We start from the raw sequence: 16,011 nt of genomic DNA, 5'->3' as shown, positions 1-16,011 counted from the left end.
CTGCTACAGATGTAAATCGCTCCAGATGTAATCGTACAGATGTACCCCTATTGCTGTCGCTGCCATCTCTTTTCTTTCTGTCACTGATTGGCCACTGTTACCACATACTCAGCAGCGTACTCACATACTTTTATACATAGCTGATTATTGCTCTGCTTTTAAAATGTGCTTTCTGTGCCCTACTCCCTTATATAAAATAGGCCCAAATCTAACACATTACAGTATTTACAGTACTTTACAGCTGTGATTTTGGGTTCTCCTTTTAGTTAGAGCAATGGTTCTCAACCCTCAGCCTGCTTGCAGCACAATCAATACACAGCTGCAGCCCATGTGACATCCTCAGGGCCATACAGCTAGTATATATATATTGTGAGGATGAGACCTACGTAACACACAGCTGCCTATGCAGCCCACAATGGTAAATAGGTTGAGAAGCACTGAGTTAGAGTGAAGAACTGTGAGAAAGGAGAATCCTGGGATGAGCCAAATACTTTGTGACCCTGGGCAAATCACTTGACTATCATGTGCCACTTTCAAACTCAGCTGGAAAAATTGGGAACATGGCAGGAATCTGAGTGAAAACCATCAAACACAGCATCTGAGCCAAGCTATCCTGGGAATAATATATCACAGTTTCCTTTCATCTTCCTGGCAGATGTCAAATAAAATAAACCAAAATCAGTCTCCAAAATCAAATAGCAGAGAGTTTGTGGAGCAAACACAGGATTGCTTACTATTGTTCAACGATCTTGGATGACAGATTTATTGCCTCTTAAGTTTTCACCCATTGCACCTTTGGTTGCTCTAATTCCCTATTTATTGAAAAAAAAATCTTGATATTATTCTGGGTCTGGGAATAGTCCCTGCCCATGCTTTAGTGCCCCTCCCCCCAGCTGATGAAAAAGCTGCATTATGGACCACAGAGAGAGCCACACCCAGCAAGTTGGCCTCCTTTTTGTTCTGTCTGTCAAGCACTTAGCACAGTGGGGACCTAGTTCATGACTGCAGCTCCTCAGCGCTACTGTAATACAGATAGTAATAATAATAATAATAATAATAATTAATGAGGGCTGGATAATGGAAGTAAGGGAGATGCGGAGCCAAAGAGCCTCAGAAGAAATCCACCCACTCCTCATCCCTCTCACCAATCCCTCAACAGAAAAAGATATTCTACTGACATAGAAAATCCCACTGCACTGTAGGTGAGAGGTAAGAAATTGTGCCTCCTCTCATTTCAGGCCTGATCTTCCAAGGTGCTGAGTGCCCTTAACTCCCTCCTGACTTTAATGGGAGTTAAAGCTATTCGCCTTTTTGTGGCCGTCAAGGACTTGCATGTAGCTTTTTAATAGTTTGCACAGTAGCTCATATGGTACATGCATTCCGGTGAGCCCTCTGCCTATATCAGTTAAGGTCTCCTTGTCCTCAGGAAACCCTTCTGTTAACACTCCCGTGTTCCTTAAAAGTCAATTTAATGTTCCTTTTTCAGTTCAGCACCTATCTGGTTTCACTGAGCTGCAACAATAACTGTTAGCTAACCTCAGCCTCCCTTCAGATCTCTGCTAATGACCTTCAGCTTTAGCTTGTCTTTCTGTATTTGGGTTACAGTTCAGCTCTGCTGGCCCCTCTCTGCTTTCTTGGAGTTCAGATGAAGGAGAGGGTTTTTGGGTTTACTTTGTTTTTTTCACATTCTGAGTGCTACCAGTGCAGAAATTCTAATCGTTGGCCCAGCTCCACCTGACTCAAAATAGACATCTGCAGCTATTTAGTTTTAATAGAATTGATTTACTAACCCAATCGTAGCTGTCTGCAGCTGGGTTTAAGGTATCTGTGTTTGTTCATGTTGTAAAACAATCCCCCTTGTTAGCTGGAAAATAACTGAGGACTAGGCTGAGACAGCAAACTCATTTTCCACTTGTGCCTGAAACCAAGATTAGAACCCAGCTCTGCAGCAGTGAAATACTTCCATAGCATGCAGCACATGTTAATAAAAGGGCATGACAAATAATACATTTAGCACCTTTCTTGCTAACCACTGTCAGAGCCCCTTTGCTATTCATTGGCACACCCCAAACTCTAAAAAAAGAGGTTGTGAACTAGGTACATGAGGCAGCACTGTGCATGTGTTTTGTGTTATATAGCTGATTCTCAACACTACACAGAAGGGGTTAAATAAGGCTTTTAGGAAACAAATATTTTGTGTTTGTCTGGCTTTAGTTGCCCTTCTCGGTGTAAAGATTTCTAGAACCTGGCTGGTTTAAAACATACCATTTTGGGGCTCAAACCACCATGTATTAATAAAGTCTTACTACTTTATTAAGACTTCCTTATTATTATCATCAATCCTAGACCTGAGGAAGAGCTCTGTGTAGCTCAAAAGCACGTCTCTCCCACCAACAGAAGTTGGTCCAATAAAATATATCACCTCACCCATTTTGTCTCCTAATATCTTGGGACCAACAGAGCTACAACAACATTGCATACTTTATCAGTCTCAGAATTCTGTTCCACAACCTCAGCCTTCCGTCAGCTGCAGTCCCGTCTGCCAGACTTTCTTCCCCTAGTATCGCGCACCAACCCGGCAAAACATACTGGGAGTTGACTTCAGTATCAGGATTCACATTGGTCCTTGGGAAGCTCTGACTTTCTTCTCCTCTGAGTCCTCTACTGTGCTGTGCTGTTGCCTTTCACGCTGACGTTAGCATTCCATTTCTAATTCTTTGGTAGGATCCTCATGGAATGGGAGCCAGGGGATCGAAATTCTACTTTTGGTTTTTTGGCCTCGGGCAAACAATGTACACTCTGTGTGCTTCAGTTTCTTTATCTGTAAAATGGGGATGATGATTGATGATGATATTAATAAAGTGCCATGAACTCTTTCTACTGAAATACCATGGAAGAGTAAAATATTTTTATCATTATCCTGCTTGGCTTAACCATTAATCTAGACCTGCCCAGAAACTGGACATAAAAATCATTTAAGAAACGATGCTCCATTCACAAGATTCCAGAGGCTTAATTACCCGGTAGCACAAAGTCACTGTTTGATTCAAGTGACAATGACTCTTTCTATTCTCATGTTAAAACACCATTCAAACCATAAATATTAATGACACAAACACACACATATATATAGTAACTAGAAGTACATTATTATCTGAGTGCTTATAACATGGTTTAGGTGGTGTTACAAGGCAGGAAGACAAAGGCTGGGTGGCCATAACCACCTATGTAATATACAATTGCCCTGAAATGCAAAGGCTACTGTAAGAAGTTATTCACTCAGAAATCTAGCATGTCTAGAGGCTTTAAATACATTTAATCATACAATGTAACTGGACTATGCACACAAAGAGACTTCACTACTTACATGTTTGTGTGTGTGTGTATGTATGTGCACATATAATTCTGTCTTTTGGGCAAGAAAGGATTAAATCTCAAGGCTTCTGTCGCGGGTTATCAGGCCATTGGGGGAAAGAAAGGGAGGGATCTCCCCCTTTCTGTGATGGTAGCTCCTCATCTTCGGGACTGCGAGGTCTAGCAACGAGAGCCTACGGAGCTGCCCTTTTCCCCAGGGCAATGAGGCCTCAGGGCCAGAGTCTATGGGGCTGCCCTTGTCTTCAGAGCAGTGAATCCTAGTGGCCAACACAGGAAGGGATATTCCACCGTACTCCACTGGGTCCCAACCCAGGGCACTGTGGAACCACTAGTCCTGGCTTCAGGTTCAGGCTCCCCTCTCAACAAACCCATTCCCTGGGTCGCTTCCTATCCTTGCTTCCAGATCCTGCAGTTCCTCCATGGTTAGCAGCCCTCCATCTCCCTCGTCCTCTGTGGTCGACTGGGATCCTGCTGTGGATTCAGCGTGTTCAACCTCCGCCGGCTGGAGCTCTAGTAGCTCCCTGGCAGGAGACTGCAGTATGAGTCCACTCTCCTCCTCAGTCTGCCAAGACTAAACGGAGCCGCCTCCTTTTATATATGTCTTCCAACTGGGGCATGCCCAGCAAGGGCGTAGGGGCGTGACCTCTTGGGCCCAAAGTGCGTGGTTAACCCTTGCTGGGTCAGTGCCGGATCCCATATATCCCTTCACACCTTCCCATCATTGTCTCAAGACTTCCTTGATGGAGGTGCTGGGTGTAACACATGCCATGGGGGGATAGTGGTTTTCCTGCTGGTGTTATAATACCTGCCACTGTTTTTGTGATGATACTGCCCAGAAGCATTTCCCTACCTCTCATTCCTGGAGGATTTCTGTGAAGAAGAATGATGATTATTTAATAAATATCCAGCTTCAAATAAACAATTTCAGCACAACAAAAGGAAAGAACCATTCTCCTTTTACTGCCTCCACAAAATGAAATGGCACCGCAGCCCTCGGGGAGGAGGTTCTTGCTGACTCAAAAAAAAAAAATGATAGAAGAGAAGAGGAGTGTCATGCTTAGGTTGTGTGTGAAACATCAAGGAAGACATAAGATGCACATTCTGCAGTTAATGGAGTCTGATACATGAGTTAGCTGCGCTGTTCTGTCCCTTAATTAGCTCCACAGCCCTGGCTCCATCTTGGCCCCCACAGAATCTTGAAGATCGCTACCCCACTCCACTTGTGACAAGGGGTCATAGAAGCCTCCTGTACCTGTATACACCAATGATCCTATTAGTCCAGTATATGCCTCTGGCAGTGGTTTATAGTGCTGCTTCAGAGGAAATGTGGAATGTTCCTAATTGTGCAATATTCACTGGTGGGAATCTCCTCCTGGTGATCCACTTATGACCTGAAGGATAAGGATTAATCAATAGTCATGTGTGAAAAGGTGCTGTTGACATGAAAAGGCAACCTCAGTTTCACAGGGAAAGCTGGAGACCCTGTCCTTAGAATCATCTGCTCAGCAGCCTCTGGGATGGTGTGACAAAGGAGGAAGTGGAGAACTTTCAGGGGGATTAGACACTGGGAACCTGTCTCCATTAACAGCCAAATGCATGAAGAATGGATCAGAAATGGCTTCTCAGTTGAATGTGAAAGTGAAATTAAACTATGGACAGCCTTGGGGAAAACTCTAGAGGAGGAGGAAGCCTAAGTAGAAGAGGACCCAGTGAGTGAAATAAGAGACAACCAAACATTCAGAGATGTCGAGGGAAGCAGGGTCTAAACAATATGGGTAATTATAGGTAAGGCAAAGTTTCATCCTAGCCAATAGCTTTCCTTAGCCATAAGCCAAAGGGACAAGTCCATCTCTTGCAGCTCTCAATTTCCTCAGGGATGACAAAAAAGCTCATCCAGCTAAACAACTCCTCCAGCTGATGAGCGTGGCTATCAGTCTTAAAGTGATGGAAGAACACTGAAACACATCATTACGCGGGAGAAAGGGGTTGGAGAGAGACAACAAAAGAGCAAAAAGAGTGCGAGTCAGGGAGACTGAGTAGCATGATGAAGAGCCAGGGATAGAAATACCTTCATCACCTCACATACGGTTTTGTTTGATACCCATCTTGGACATGGAGTTATAGTAACAGATAATCTTGATCTGACACATTCAGGAATAGATGACCTTTCTTATACATAATGTGACTGTGGCTGTACCAAAGATGGGACATGAAGGTTTTGCTGCACACTTCCCTCGGAAAGCTGTAGCATAGGATCGTGCCAGGAGACCACAGTGTCATGCCCCAAAAAACTTGCCTGGAAGGGACGCCCTTAAGATGCCTTAAACCTACAGAGAGAAGCTTCTGAAATCATTGTCTAATGTGGCCAGGCATCTGAATCAACTAACTCTGTGGCCTTGAAAACCAGACTTATGCTAGGCAACGAATACTGAATGAAGCTCATAATGCAAACGGATATTGCCAGCCTCTGCTGCTTGTGCAAAACTTTGAAAAACTTCATGGCTTGGAGGAAACCCACAGCCCTGTGTTCCTTGGAAGTCCTTTCCTTCCCAAAGGGCTATTTCAGCTTTTTCTGGCTGTACACACAAGAAATATGCTAGGGCCTAAAGCCTCTGAAAGGCATCAGGTACTAATAATCAATGGTGTAGGGAGAAGTAATTAATTGATTGGTTGTATATGTTTTTGTAACAGCACAATTTTGCTATTAGATGTTAATCATATAAGAACCATTGTATCAGGAACATAATGTAACAGTATGTTCCATATCTTGTAAGCGGGAGTGTGTAACTAGTGGTCAGAGAAGGTGGTTGGGACTCAGAAATAATGGGTTCTGTGGATAAGTCATTTAAGTCTAAATTTGCAAGCATCCACTAATTTTGGGTGTCTTGATTTTGGGGGGAAGAGGAATTTAAGACACCTAGGACCTGATTATAAGAGCAGCTGACCACTCACAACTCTAATTCAAGGCCCTAGATGTCTCAAGGTAGGCACCAGAAATTTGAGGCGCTCGAATTTAGGCCTGAGAAGTTCAGTGTTTAAATGTATGTACTGTGCATTGGATCAGGCTCCGGACAGCAATCCCAGAACTGTCCATTGCAGGCTTATGCTAAGCTGGCTTCAGAAGGAACCCAAAACCTCAGTCAGATTAAAATGGGGTGGGTTTTGTTTTTTACATTATAACAAGACAATTAAGATAAAAGGAATGTTCTCCAATATCCTCATAGCAACTGGAAAAAAAATTACAAACCACCATGAAATTGTTTTAAAAATTTGTTTCCAGGAATTAGAAGCAGAAGTTCCCAACCCAAGCTCCAGTTTCATGGAGGATTTCCAAAGATGTTCACAGTGCAAAATCCCTGCTGCCATATATAAGCATTGATCATAGAACGTACATAAATTCAGTTCCTCACAGCTCTGCTCCATCATCATCATCATCTCAGAACATGGACCTTGCGGCTCCACCTTGCCCTGCTCACCTTGGAACATTGATCCAGATTTTCCTTTCTCTAAATAGTCATTGGCTCTCTGTCCATCCCTCAGCTCATGCCCAATTTTCCTCTCACTTATACCAGTTTTACACTACTGTAACTTGATTGGCTTCCAGGCAGTTCCCCCTGATTTTCATGAGTGCATCAGGCCCATTGTCTTTCCTGGAAAAATCCTGCAGAGATAGTTAGCAATGCTTGCAAATCCTGTGGAAATCCCTATCACAGCACAAACTCATGCTAGATAGTGGTCAAAAGCATATCCCTGTCTCCAAACAGCCTGAACTTTGAGAAGAGATTCAGAAACTGGATCTGGAGTCAAATCCTGTGTCTCAAGCCAGCAAATTAATTTATCTTCTCAACTCTTAAGAATTCCGCATGCAATTTGGGCTTAGACTATAGACTCCAAACTTCAGCCCTAAATCCCAATTTGCAAACCCAAAACTATATGAATTGGATCTCTGACTTTTGTTTTCTTTGCCAATAGTAAGATTGGTACATCCTTTTCAGCTCTGAGAGCTAAATTACTTCACTTTCACTCTTCACTGTAAATCCAGAAATCCAAACAGGCCTATTCACTTTCTTCCTGAATTACAAAAAACTGGAAAGTTAAACAAGACACCCCTCCTCGCCAAAATGGAGACTGGATATTTTTGTGCCTCGCAATTTTGGTGCCCAGTGAGCTGGCTGTGAAGTGAGCCATGGTACATCTCGGAAGTGGGGGTCAATGGCGAGACAACGAGGGTCACTGGAGAGACAACAAAATCAGAAGACTAAAAGGAATTACAGCCAGTGTGAATTACATGAAGAGAGAACATAAGAATGGCCATACTGGGTCAGACCAATGGTCAATTTAGTCCAGCATCCTGTCTTCCAACCATGGTCGGTGCCAGATACTTCAGAGGAAGTGAACAGAACAGGGCAATTTATTGATTGATCCATCCCGTCGTCCAGTCCTAGCTTCTAGCAGTCAGAGGGTTAGGGACACCCAGAGCATGGGGTTGTGTCCTTGACCATCTTGGCTAATAGCCATTGATGGACCCATCCTGGATGAACTTATCTAATTCTTTTTGGAACGCCATTGTACTTTCAGCCTTCACAATGTTCCCTGGCAATGAGTTCCACAGGTTGACTGTGCATTTTGTGAAGTACTTCCTTATATTTGTTTTAAACTCACCGCCTATTAATTTTATCAGGTGACCCCATTCATGATTTTATAGACCTCTATCATTCTCCCCTGAGTCGTCTCTTTTCCAAGGTGAACAGTCCCAGTCTTCTTAATCTCTCTTCATATGGAAGCTTTTCCATACCCCTAATAATTTTTGTTGCCCTTCTCTGTACTTTTTCCAATTCTATATCTTTTTTGAGATGGGGCGACCAGAACTGCATGCTGTATTCAAGGTGCGGGCATATCATCGATTATATAGTGGCATTATGATATTTTCTGTTTTATTATCTCTCTTTCCTAATGGTTCCTAACATTCTGTTAGCTTTTTTTTTTTTTGACTGCCATTGCACACTGAGCAGATGGTTTCAGAGAACTATCCACGACGACTCCAAGTTCTTTTTCTTGAGTGGTAACAGCTAATTTAGACCCTCTCATTTTTGTATGGGCCAGGAAATGGATTTTGATTTTGTTTTCTTGAAATGATGAATTTAAGAACCAAACTGATGAGCTGTTCACCAGGAAAGGTGCCAGCTCCATGTTCTTCCAGCAAACTAACGAACAAAAAAGGGATCAGCTGTTTAAAACAAAAGATGTTTTGTTCTGCTAAAAAGGGATGGCCTCTTCTGAGCGGCCTCCACACCCTGAAAGGATTAGACTCATTCAACTTCACTTCTTTGTACCAATAAAACCATTTGACAAGAGGTCTCCTGCTGTGCCTTAATGGACAACAAGCTGAAAGCCGCAAGGATCTGGATGACATTGAGAAGGATAGGGAGTGGGAACAGTGCAGGGTGTCTTCGGGTGCAGAGAACTTAAGTGAATAATACTACTAGCTTTTCAATGAGACACTGCACCTACAAGGGTGGACAATGCACGAGGCAAATCAGCGCAAGAAGTCAAATGGCACATCTAACAAAAAAGGAGCATCCTTTAAACAGAAACCACAGGGGTGCCTATACTCACAGCAGCCGAACCAAAGGACAGTACAGTGGAGAGGGGGGCAAAGGAAAAACTGATACATACATTTTTTTTAAAAAGAAGTTGAGCTAGTATTCACAGGATCTCTATCCAGCTTAGAGGAGGAATACACAGGCGTTCAATGAGTGCACCTGTGAAGCTGGAGGGAACAATGCAATGCAAACAGGAGAACAGGAGAGAGTCTGTTTGTGTAGCCTGTCGAGAGGATAAAACAAGTCAGATGTGCATGTGCTATAGACAGATGGACCAGTGTTAGCGTGGCTCAGAGCACCAGAAATCTTCATGGAAACTGGAAATCAGTAACTGCAGTGAGTACAAGCTCAGGGATAACATTATAGAATAGCAGTCAATGGGAAGTAGGGGATGCAGAGGATAATAATACTGACTATTGGATCATATCAACACACCTGGGGATAAATCTTAATGGAGAAGAGTTAATAATACATAGCACTTTAATGAATCTTTCTGCAGATCTCCCAACACTCTATAAAGGTGAGTAAGTATTATTACCCCGATTTTACAGATGTGGAATCGGAGTCACAGTTGGATTTCAGTTTGGGCCAAACAAAATGAAGTGGACTAGCCCAAGATCAATAAGGAAATCAGTGGAAGAGGCTGGAATAAACTCCAGACTCCTGACTCCCAGACTGTTTCCTTATAGAATAGACAATGCCATTTTTAAAAAGCCTAATTCTAGTATCAAAGGATTTTAAAGTATTTTAAGGATAATGGCAAGTTCACCCTGTTTGCAGCAGGGAAAACAGGATCCTAGTGATAACGCCCAGCAAAGCAGAGAAGATATGGGTTAGTGAGACACAGAAAGGAATTCCCTTACATTTACATTCATTATGTGCGTGGTTGGCTTTATTTTGTATTTTGCTTTCCTTCAGAGCATTGCTGCTCTTAGAGGCAGAATATTGGACCCCCTCATCAATGATCTGAGCCAATATTGCAAACCCTTTTTCTTATGTAAGAATCACAGATATTGTGACAGTTACTGACATCAGTGCAGGCTCTCCTGTACTCATATTCCCTGTGTGGAACCCTCTCTGGAGTTTTGTCCTAAGCTCAAAAGTACTACCTGGTCCTAAACAGCTCATTCCCCCCTTTTTATTCTGTTAGGATGTATCCACTGAAAACAAAGCAAAAGAACCAAGTTTTTCAATAATAAAACAAATACATTTTACCAGGCATACACACCTGACAAGCAGCTTCATTGTGCATCTTGAAGAACAATAGAGAAATTTAGCTGTATATGAATTGTATAGAGGCGTATAATGAGAACACACAGCTATCCCTTTCATCTAGATTCCTCTACAGGGATATGTTTTGTCCTTTCAAGATTATCCCATAAAATGTCCTCGTGCTATAGTATAAATCAGCACATTTAGCCAACAGGAACTGTGTACAGTAAGTAGATCTGTCTTCTTACATGAACCTTTTAATAGCAAACTCTCTCATCTCATTGCTGACATTTAGAGAGACCTTTGCAAAGGACACACATTTGAGGCATGCAGTCAGATGCAGGTAATAGAAATATTTTCATCCAGCAGAACAATTAAATGACCTGTGCAGCTGAAGAGCCTGGCCCGCAGGTAAAATTGCATAAAGCATCCTGCCACCACCTCCCTCCATGTCAGGGAATGATGTCAGGGGATTCACTGAGCATCAGACTCCATCACATCAGGGGTGGCTTCTTAACTTCCATCACTGCATGAAAGTCAGTAAGGAGTGAATTTTAAAGAGATCAGGAGCAGGTTGCTGAGCTCTGCCTGGCTGACAGCTCCATCTGGCACAGTAGCACAGCCAGCATCTGTGATCTTCTGCAGAAGAATGGCTGGATCAGAACCTAGAAAAGGTGTTTTCTGCCTGTATGGTTGTATTCCTAACTGAGCACAATGAGATCTTCAAAGACTTAATGGAAAGGGACTGGCTTCCAGCAGCTCCCCAGTCACCTCTGTCACCTCATTAAAATCCATGTGCCCCTTTTTTACAATGTCAGTGGCTTCCAAAAGTTCTTTTTTTCCCTTTGATGAAACACACAGTGGCGTCTGGAACTAAAAAGAACAGCGGCAGCAAAGGATAATTTCAATGAGGCTGAGACAGAGATGTTAATTTCCCTAAAGACAGTATCATTTTTTCATCCAAATTACTTTAGAACTCCTCACATGTTATTCAGAGTTTAGTGTCAAATCTCCACCTCTAAAAGTCTTGCTTTTCTGAAAAGAGTTCTAAAAAGCCCTCTGTCCGTATGCCCAGTTTGCAGGGTAAAAAATGCTTTAGTTCACATCCATTTTTTTTTTTTTTCCAGTTCAAGTGACAAAACTTGTGAGATCTCTGGCATTAATATGGATAGATTTGGCAGCCTATTCATGTTCACTTGCACTGCAAGATATAATTTGAATTACAATAAGAATGTTACTTGTTATATAACTAACCATTCATTACTAATGGGTGGGGTTGATCTGAGCTGTGTTTATTACAAAGCTGTTTGTTAGTATGATTTACATTCTTTTCCATTGTTTTCATTTTTCTGTACTTCATATGTTTTTTTCTCATAGTGTTCCTAACCGTTGTATTGGAGTTGTTCTTTGGCAGCCTCTCTCATGTGGTAAAAAATGTAATGCAAAGATCATTAGATCATTTGAAAGAACAAAAACAAAGACCATTTTCAAAATGATTTTGAGATTTAATCCTCCAGTAATTTAATTTGTGGGAAGTAGGGAGTGAAGCACTGAAAAGAGAATGTTTTTGAATAAATCAGGATTACTTACCCATGCAAATATTGTGATCCAATTTAGGTATGCCATTTTTATAACTTATAATAACAGCATCACAACACTATCAAATGGACTGTGATGGCTAATTCTGACTGATCTGGAGATTTTCTGGATTTAATAGGTGTTTTCCATTTCTGTCTTCTGTGGTTCTAGGATTTATTGTTATTTGCATAGGAAGTGTCTAGCGGTGAAAGCACGGCATTATGAATCCAGTGATCTGAGTGTTATTGCTGGCTTTCTCACAAACTTCCTGTGCAATGTTGGCTATTGAACCATTTTGGGCTTGATTATGCTCTTACTGATGACAGGCACAAGTCCTCTGGGCATTAATTTCCTCATCTGTAAAATGGAGATAGTGGTACCACACTGGGATGCTCCAAGGCCTCATTTGCTGACATTGGTAAAGCACATTTAGCAGTTCTTGATGATCCCTGAGTGAAAAGGGAAGCACAAAATATTGAGTATGGTCAGTGTGCATGGTGCTGTTGATACTTAAGGGAGAATGTGGTACCTGTGCAAAGATAGTTACAATTTAAGTCAGACCTGGACAGTACAGTTCTGCTGCCTGCAGCGCTTTGGATAAAGACCAGATGAAGATTCAGGAGTGGCACTGTAAGCTCTTTGGAGCAAGGATTGTCTTTTTGTTCAGTGCCAAACACAGTGGGGCCTTGGTCCATGACCAGATCCTGATAACACAAATAATAAATAACAATAAGTGGTATAGATATCTTTGTGGGTTAGTGTTGAATTATGGCACAAATTTTGTTAAAAATGCAAGTATCTGTATAAATAGATGACCACCATGGGGCCCACCCATTAGCTTCTGTGCTCTCTTCGAGGCATTCAATAGCTCTTTGAATTAAATGCTGACTGTGTACGTGGCATTTGTAGGCCTAATTAGATCCTCAGAGTGAAGGCACTGGAGAAAGAAGTGCCAGCTACCCTTATTACACAACAGCCTTTGTACATGTAACACAGGGGAATCTCTGAACATTTTAGCCTTCACCTTTTTTCCATTCTTTTCCTGCAATTTGACCACATTTTCTCACTTGCTTGGTATTTTCCAGTGAAAGTCCCTTGAATCCCTTGTGTGGATCTTGGTCATGCAATTCTCTGACCTCACAGCAGTGGATAGCCAAAATGCTCCCACAGGTCAAAAGCCACGCATAGCACCCTATACCCCCCCTCATCTTTAACATGGACCTCTGCTTAGATCAGGATGGAACATCTCACGCTGGGGTTTGCAGTCTCTGTACTAGGATCTGCTCCTAAGAAGTGCTGAGTACCGTCCGCATATGACCAAAATGGGAGTTGCAGTGGCTCTGCACCTCTCTGAATGAGGTCCCAACCTGCTTCAATATAAGTTTATTGGGAACAGCCCCTGAGCTCCTAGTGAAAGCCATTACAGCCCCCAGCAGGGCCCAGTCTGGGTGCCGTCTCCTTGTGGCAATCATCGGGATGTCACCATCCATGAGACAAAACGCCCACGGTGACTTGAACTATGTTGCAAAGCCAATCTGGACAAATGGATGTATTCTAGGGAAGATAATGAAATTCTGCTGCTGTGGAAGAGAGGTTTGTAGAAGCCGAGAAGGGCAATTTAAAAAATGCCTCAGACAAAGGCAAGCTGCGATTTTCTGGGTTAACTGCCTGGATGCCAGTGGAAGGGAAGAGACAGAGTTTTCTTTGTTCAAACTCCTTATGCCTCTGTTCCAGGAGAATGGCTCGTAACCAGCTTCACGTTGTGTGAACGGGCCTGTCTGACACTATTTGCACAAAAGGCTGAGTTGAGTGAAGACAAAATAAGGAATTCCTTAGGACTTTGGGCAGTGAGGTATCCACTGGAACAGCCACCAGACACTGAAGGCTGCAATTTTGTTTTTCTCTTAGGGATCAGATCAGAAAATCCAATTCTGTGAGGTAGTCCTTTCAGGCTGGACTGCATGTTATATGCTGAGAGTGCTGAAACCTCACTCTCTCTCTCTCTTCATCCTCTGTCCCCCGACAAGGAAAGCTGCTCTTCCTTTCAATGCCAGAAAATGAACGACTCTCAGAGAAACAAACAGATGATACAAAGGAATGGGAGACCTCGTTTCTGGAGAACTTTATTGAAGACACAGGAGAAGCAGTAAAGTCAAAAGCAGAAAAGGTGTTATTCACAAAAGCATAGAGACATAAACGGACATGAGCAGTCAGTTTTCACTCCAGGGGATTATTTCAGTACAAGCAAAAATATTTCTATGATGTCTTTAATTCCCACTAAACCACTGGATTTAAACATTCACCTGCAGTATTTGCATCCAAACATCATGATATCACATTAGTGCATGAGAGCCTGAAAGTGAAACCAGCTAAAACCAAAAACGAAATAGTCCATTGTAATTGTCCAAGATACTGGAAATGAAAAAAAAAATATATATATATAGTCCACAGTCTAAATGTGGAAATGAGTTTTTAATTAAAAGATATCTTTCAAATCTAGTAAAATAGATTTTTTTTTAATTAATCTTTTTTATTACAAACTTTCAGACAAATAAGTTTGCATTGAAGATCAGCCTACAGTTAAACCACCAGCCTGTACTGATAACCATTAATAATTCAAGGTATCTTTGTGAAACTGAAGAGAGTACAAACTAATTTGTGTTGGTCCTTGAAGTTTCTTAGTGCTGGTTCATAGTTTGTTAATGCTGAGTGCCTAGTTCTATGCTCTAACCACTCTACAGTTCTCTCACTCATCATACAACTTTGTAACATAATTAGCGGGGAGGTGAGGCCAGGTTGTGAAGAAAAACAGTAATTTATAAACTAGCTAATATGACAAGGCATATCATGCGAAGTGTAAATGCATTCTGCAAGAGCAGTGTTCTGTAGGCCAAAAGTCTGTTCTTAATGTGACAGCAACACTCTGTGAGTTTACAAAGAGGAGAGGCAGCTCCTGATGTGATACTCCATTAAGCAGGAATCCTATAAGATGATGCAATTCCAGTTCCAGTTTTGGGTTTTTCATCCGGTGGGATGAACAATCAAGCCGAATAAAATGGCTGCTTTATGATATTGACAACTGTCCAGCAGATACAGAATGCAAAGCAACCAAGACAATATCACATATGAATTAAGCCAGCTATTGAACCACAGTCTTGAGAATCAGAGAGCTAGTGCACTAACTTGTTAGGTCACAGAGCTCCACCTTTCTTAATTTATTCTATCTCCTTTCTAATAAATAAGATGCTGTACTTATAATGTGCTATTCTTTTACTTATGCCATTGAAAGATGCTTGATTGATAATTTGAAGTCTCCTGTTACCTGCAGGACGGGTACGGTACAAGCGGAAGCAGGAAAAGCTTTTCCTAAATTGCACATTATGTCTCAACTCTAACCTAATCATATACATGCAATACTTTGCCTCTGAGCTGTGATTGCCAATAAGGGAGCCCATTTTGACCCAAGAAACTTGTCTGATCAGGATGGCAGAACCATCTTACATTGGCCTCCTAACACTTGTCAGGTGATAATTACCCTGAGTCACTAGAGAATTCAAAGAGCAGTAACCTACTAGTTACATAGGACACAGCCTTAAGGACTCCTGGGCTCTTTTACATTATGTAATACAGAAGAAAGACAAGATTACCTGTCAACAAATTTGGTGTGAGCAAATGGTCACAGTGCAACCCCAGACATTTAGCTCCCTGATCATTCAGTAACCTTGGTGCAATTGTGGTGAATGCCCTGACACAGGTTTAAAGTGTCTACATATGGCAAAGGAGAGAGACAGCTGCTAACTGTTAATACAAGTGGCACTGTAGTTCCTGTTCAGATGCCAGCATGTAAAGGATTATAAAATGCATAATCTAATCACAGAACGGTGAAAAAAGACAAATAGAATTACCTTGGTCTGGTTTGTAGAATACGTGTTTTGAGCAGAAATCATGAGGAACTAGATCATCTTAATGAGAAACATCATTTCCTGTCACTTCTGTCCCACACCCCATATCCTCAGTATCTTTCTATATAATTTTAGAAAGAGAAGGCCCAACCCTGCTCTTTTTTAGCTGCTATACATCAGGAATGAATGTGCTGAAGTCAATGGGCCAGGTCCTCAGCTGGTATAAATTGGCATTTACATCAGCTGAGGATCTGTACCAATGGAATTACTCCAGATTTATACTGGTGTAAATGAGAGCAGAATTTGACCCATACATGTGAAAGTGAAAGATCAAAGATTCT

At 41.9% G+C, this 16,011-nt stretch overlaps 1 protein-coding gene across 1 annotated transcript in view; it reads right to left on the bottom strand.

The window, feature by feature from the left end:
- ARHGAP26 (Rho GTPase activating protein 26) overlaps nucleotides 1-15,761 on the bottom strand; it is a 306,079-nt gene extending 290,318 nt beyond the window's left edge. The window contains exon 1 of the mRNA XM_067567247.1: nucleotides 15,674-15,761. The gene's annotated coding sequence lies outside the window, so the exon portion shown is untranslated. The remainder of the gene's footprint in view (nucleotides 1-15,673) is intronic.
- Between the last annotated feature and the right edge of the window lie 250 nt (nucleotides 15,762-16,011).

This window comes from Emydura macquarii, unplaced genomic scaffold (genome assembly GCF_026122565.2).
Source record: "Emydura macquarii macquarii isolate MOO-44397 ecotype Brisbane River unplaced genomic scaffold, CSIRO-AGI_Emac_v2 contig_2768, whole genome shotgun sequence".
NCBI classification, from domain to species: Eukaryota; Metazoa; Chordata; order Testudines; family Chelidae; genus Emydura; species Emydura macquarii.
This window is presented reverse-complemented; position numbering and strand designations above follow the sequence as displayed.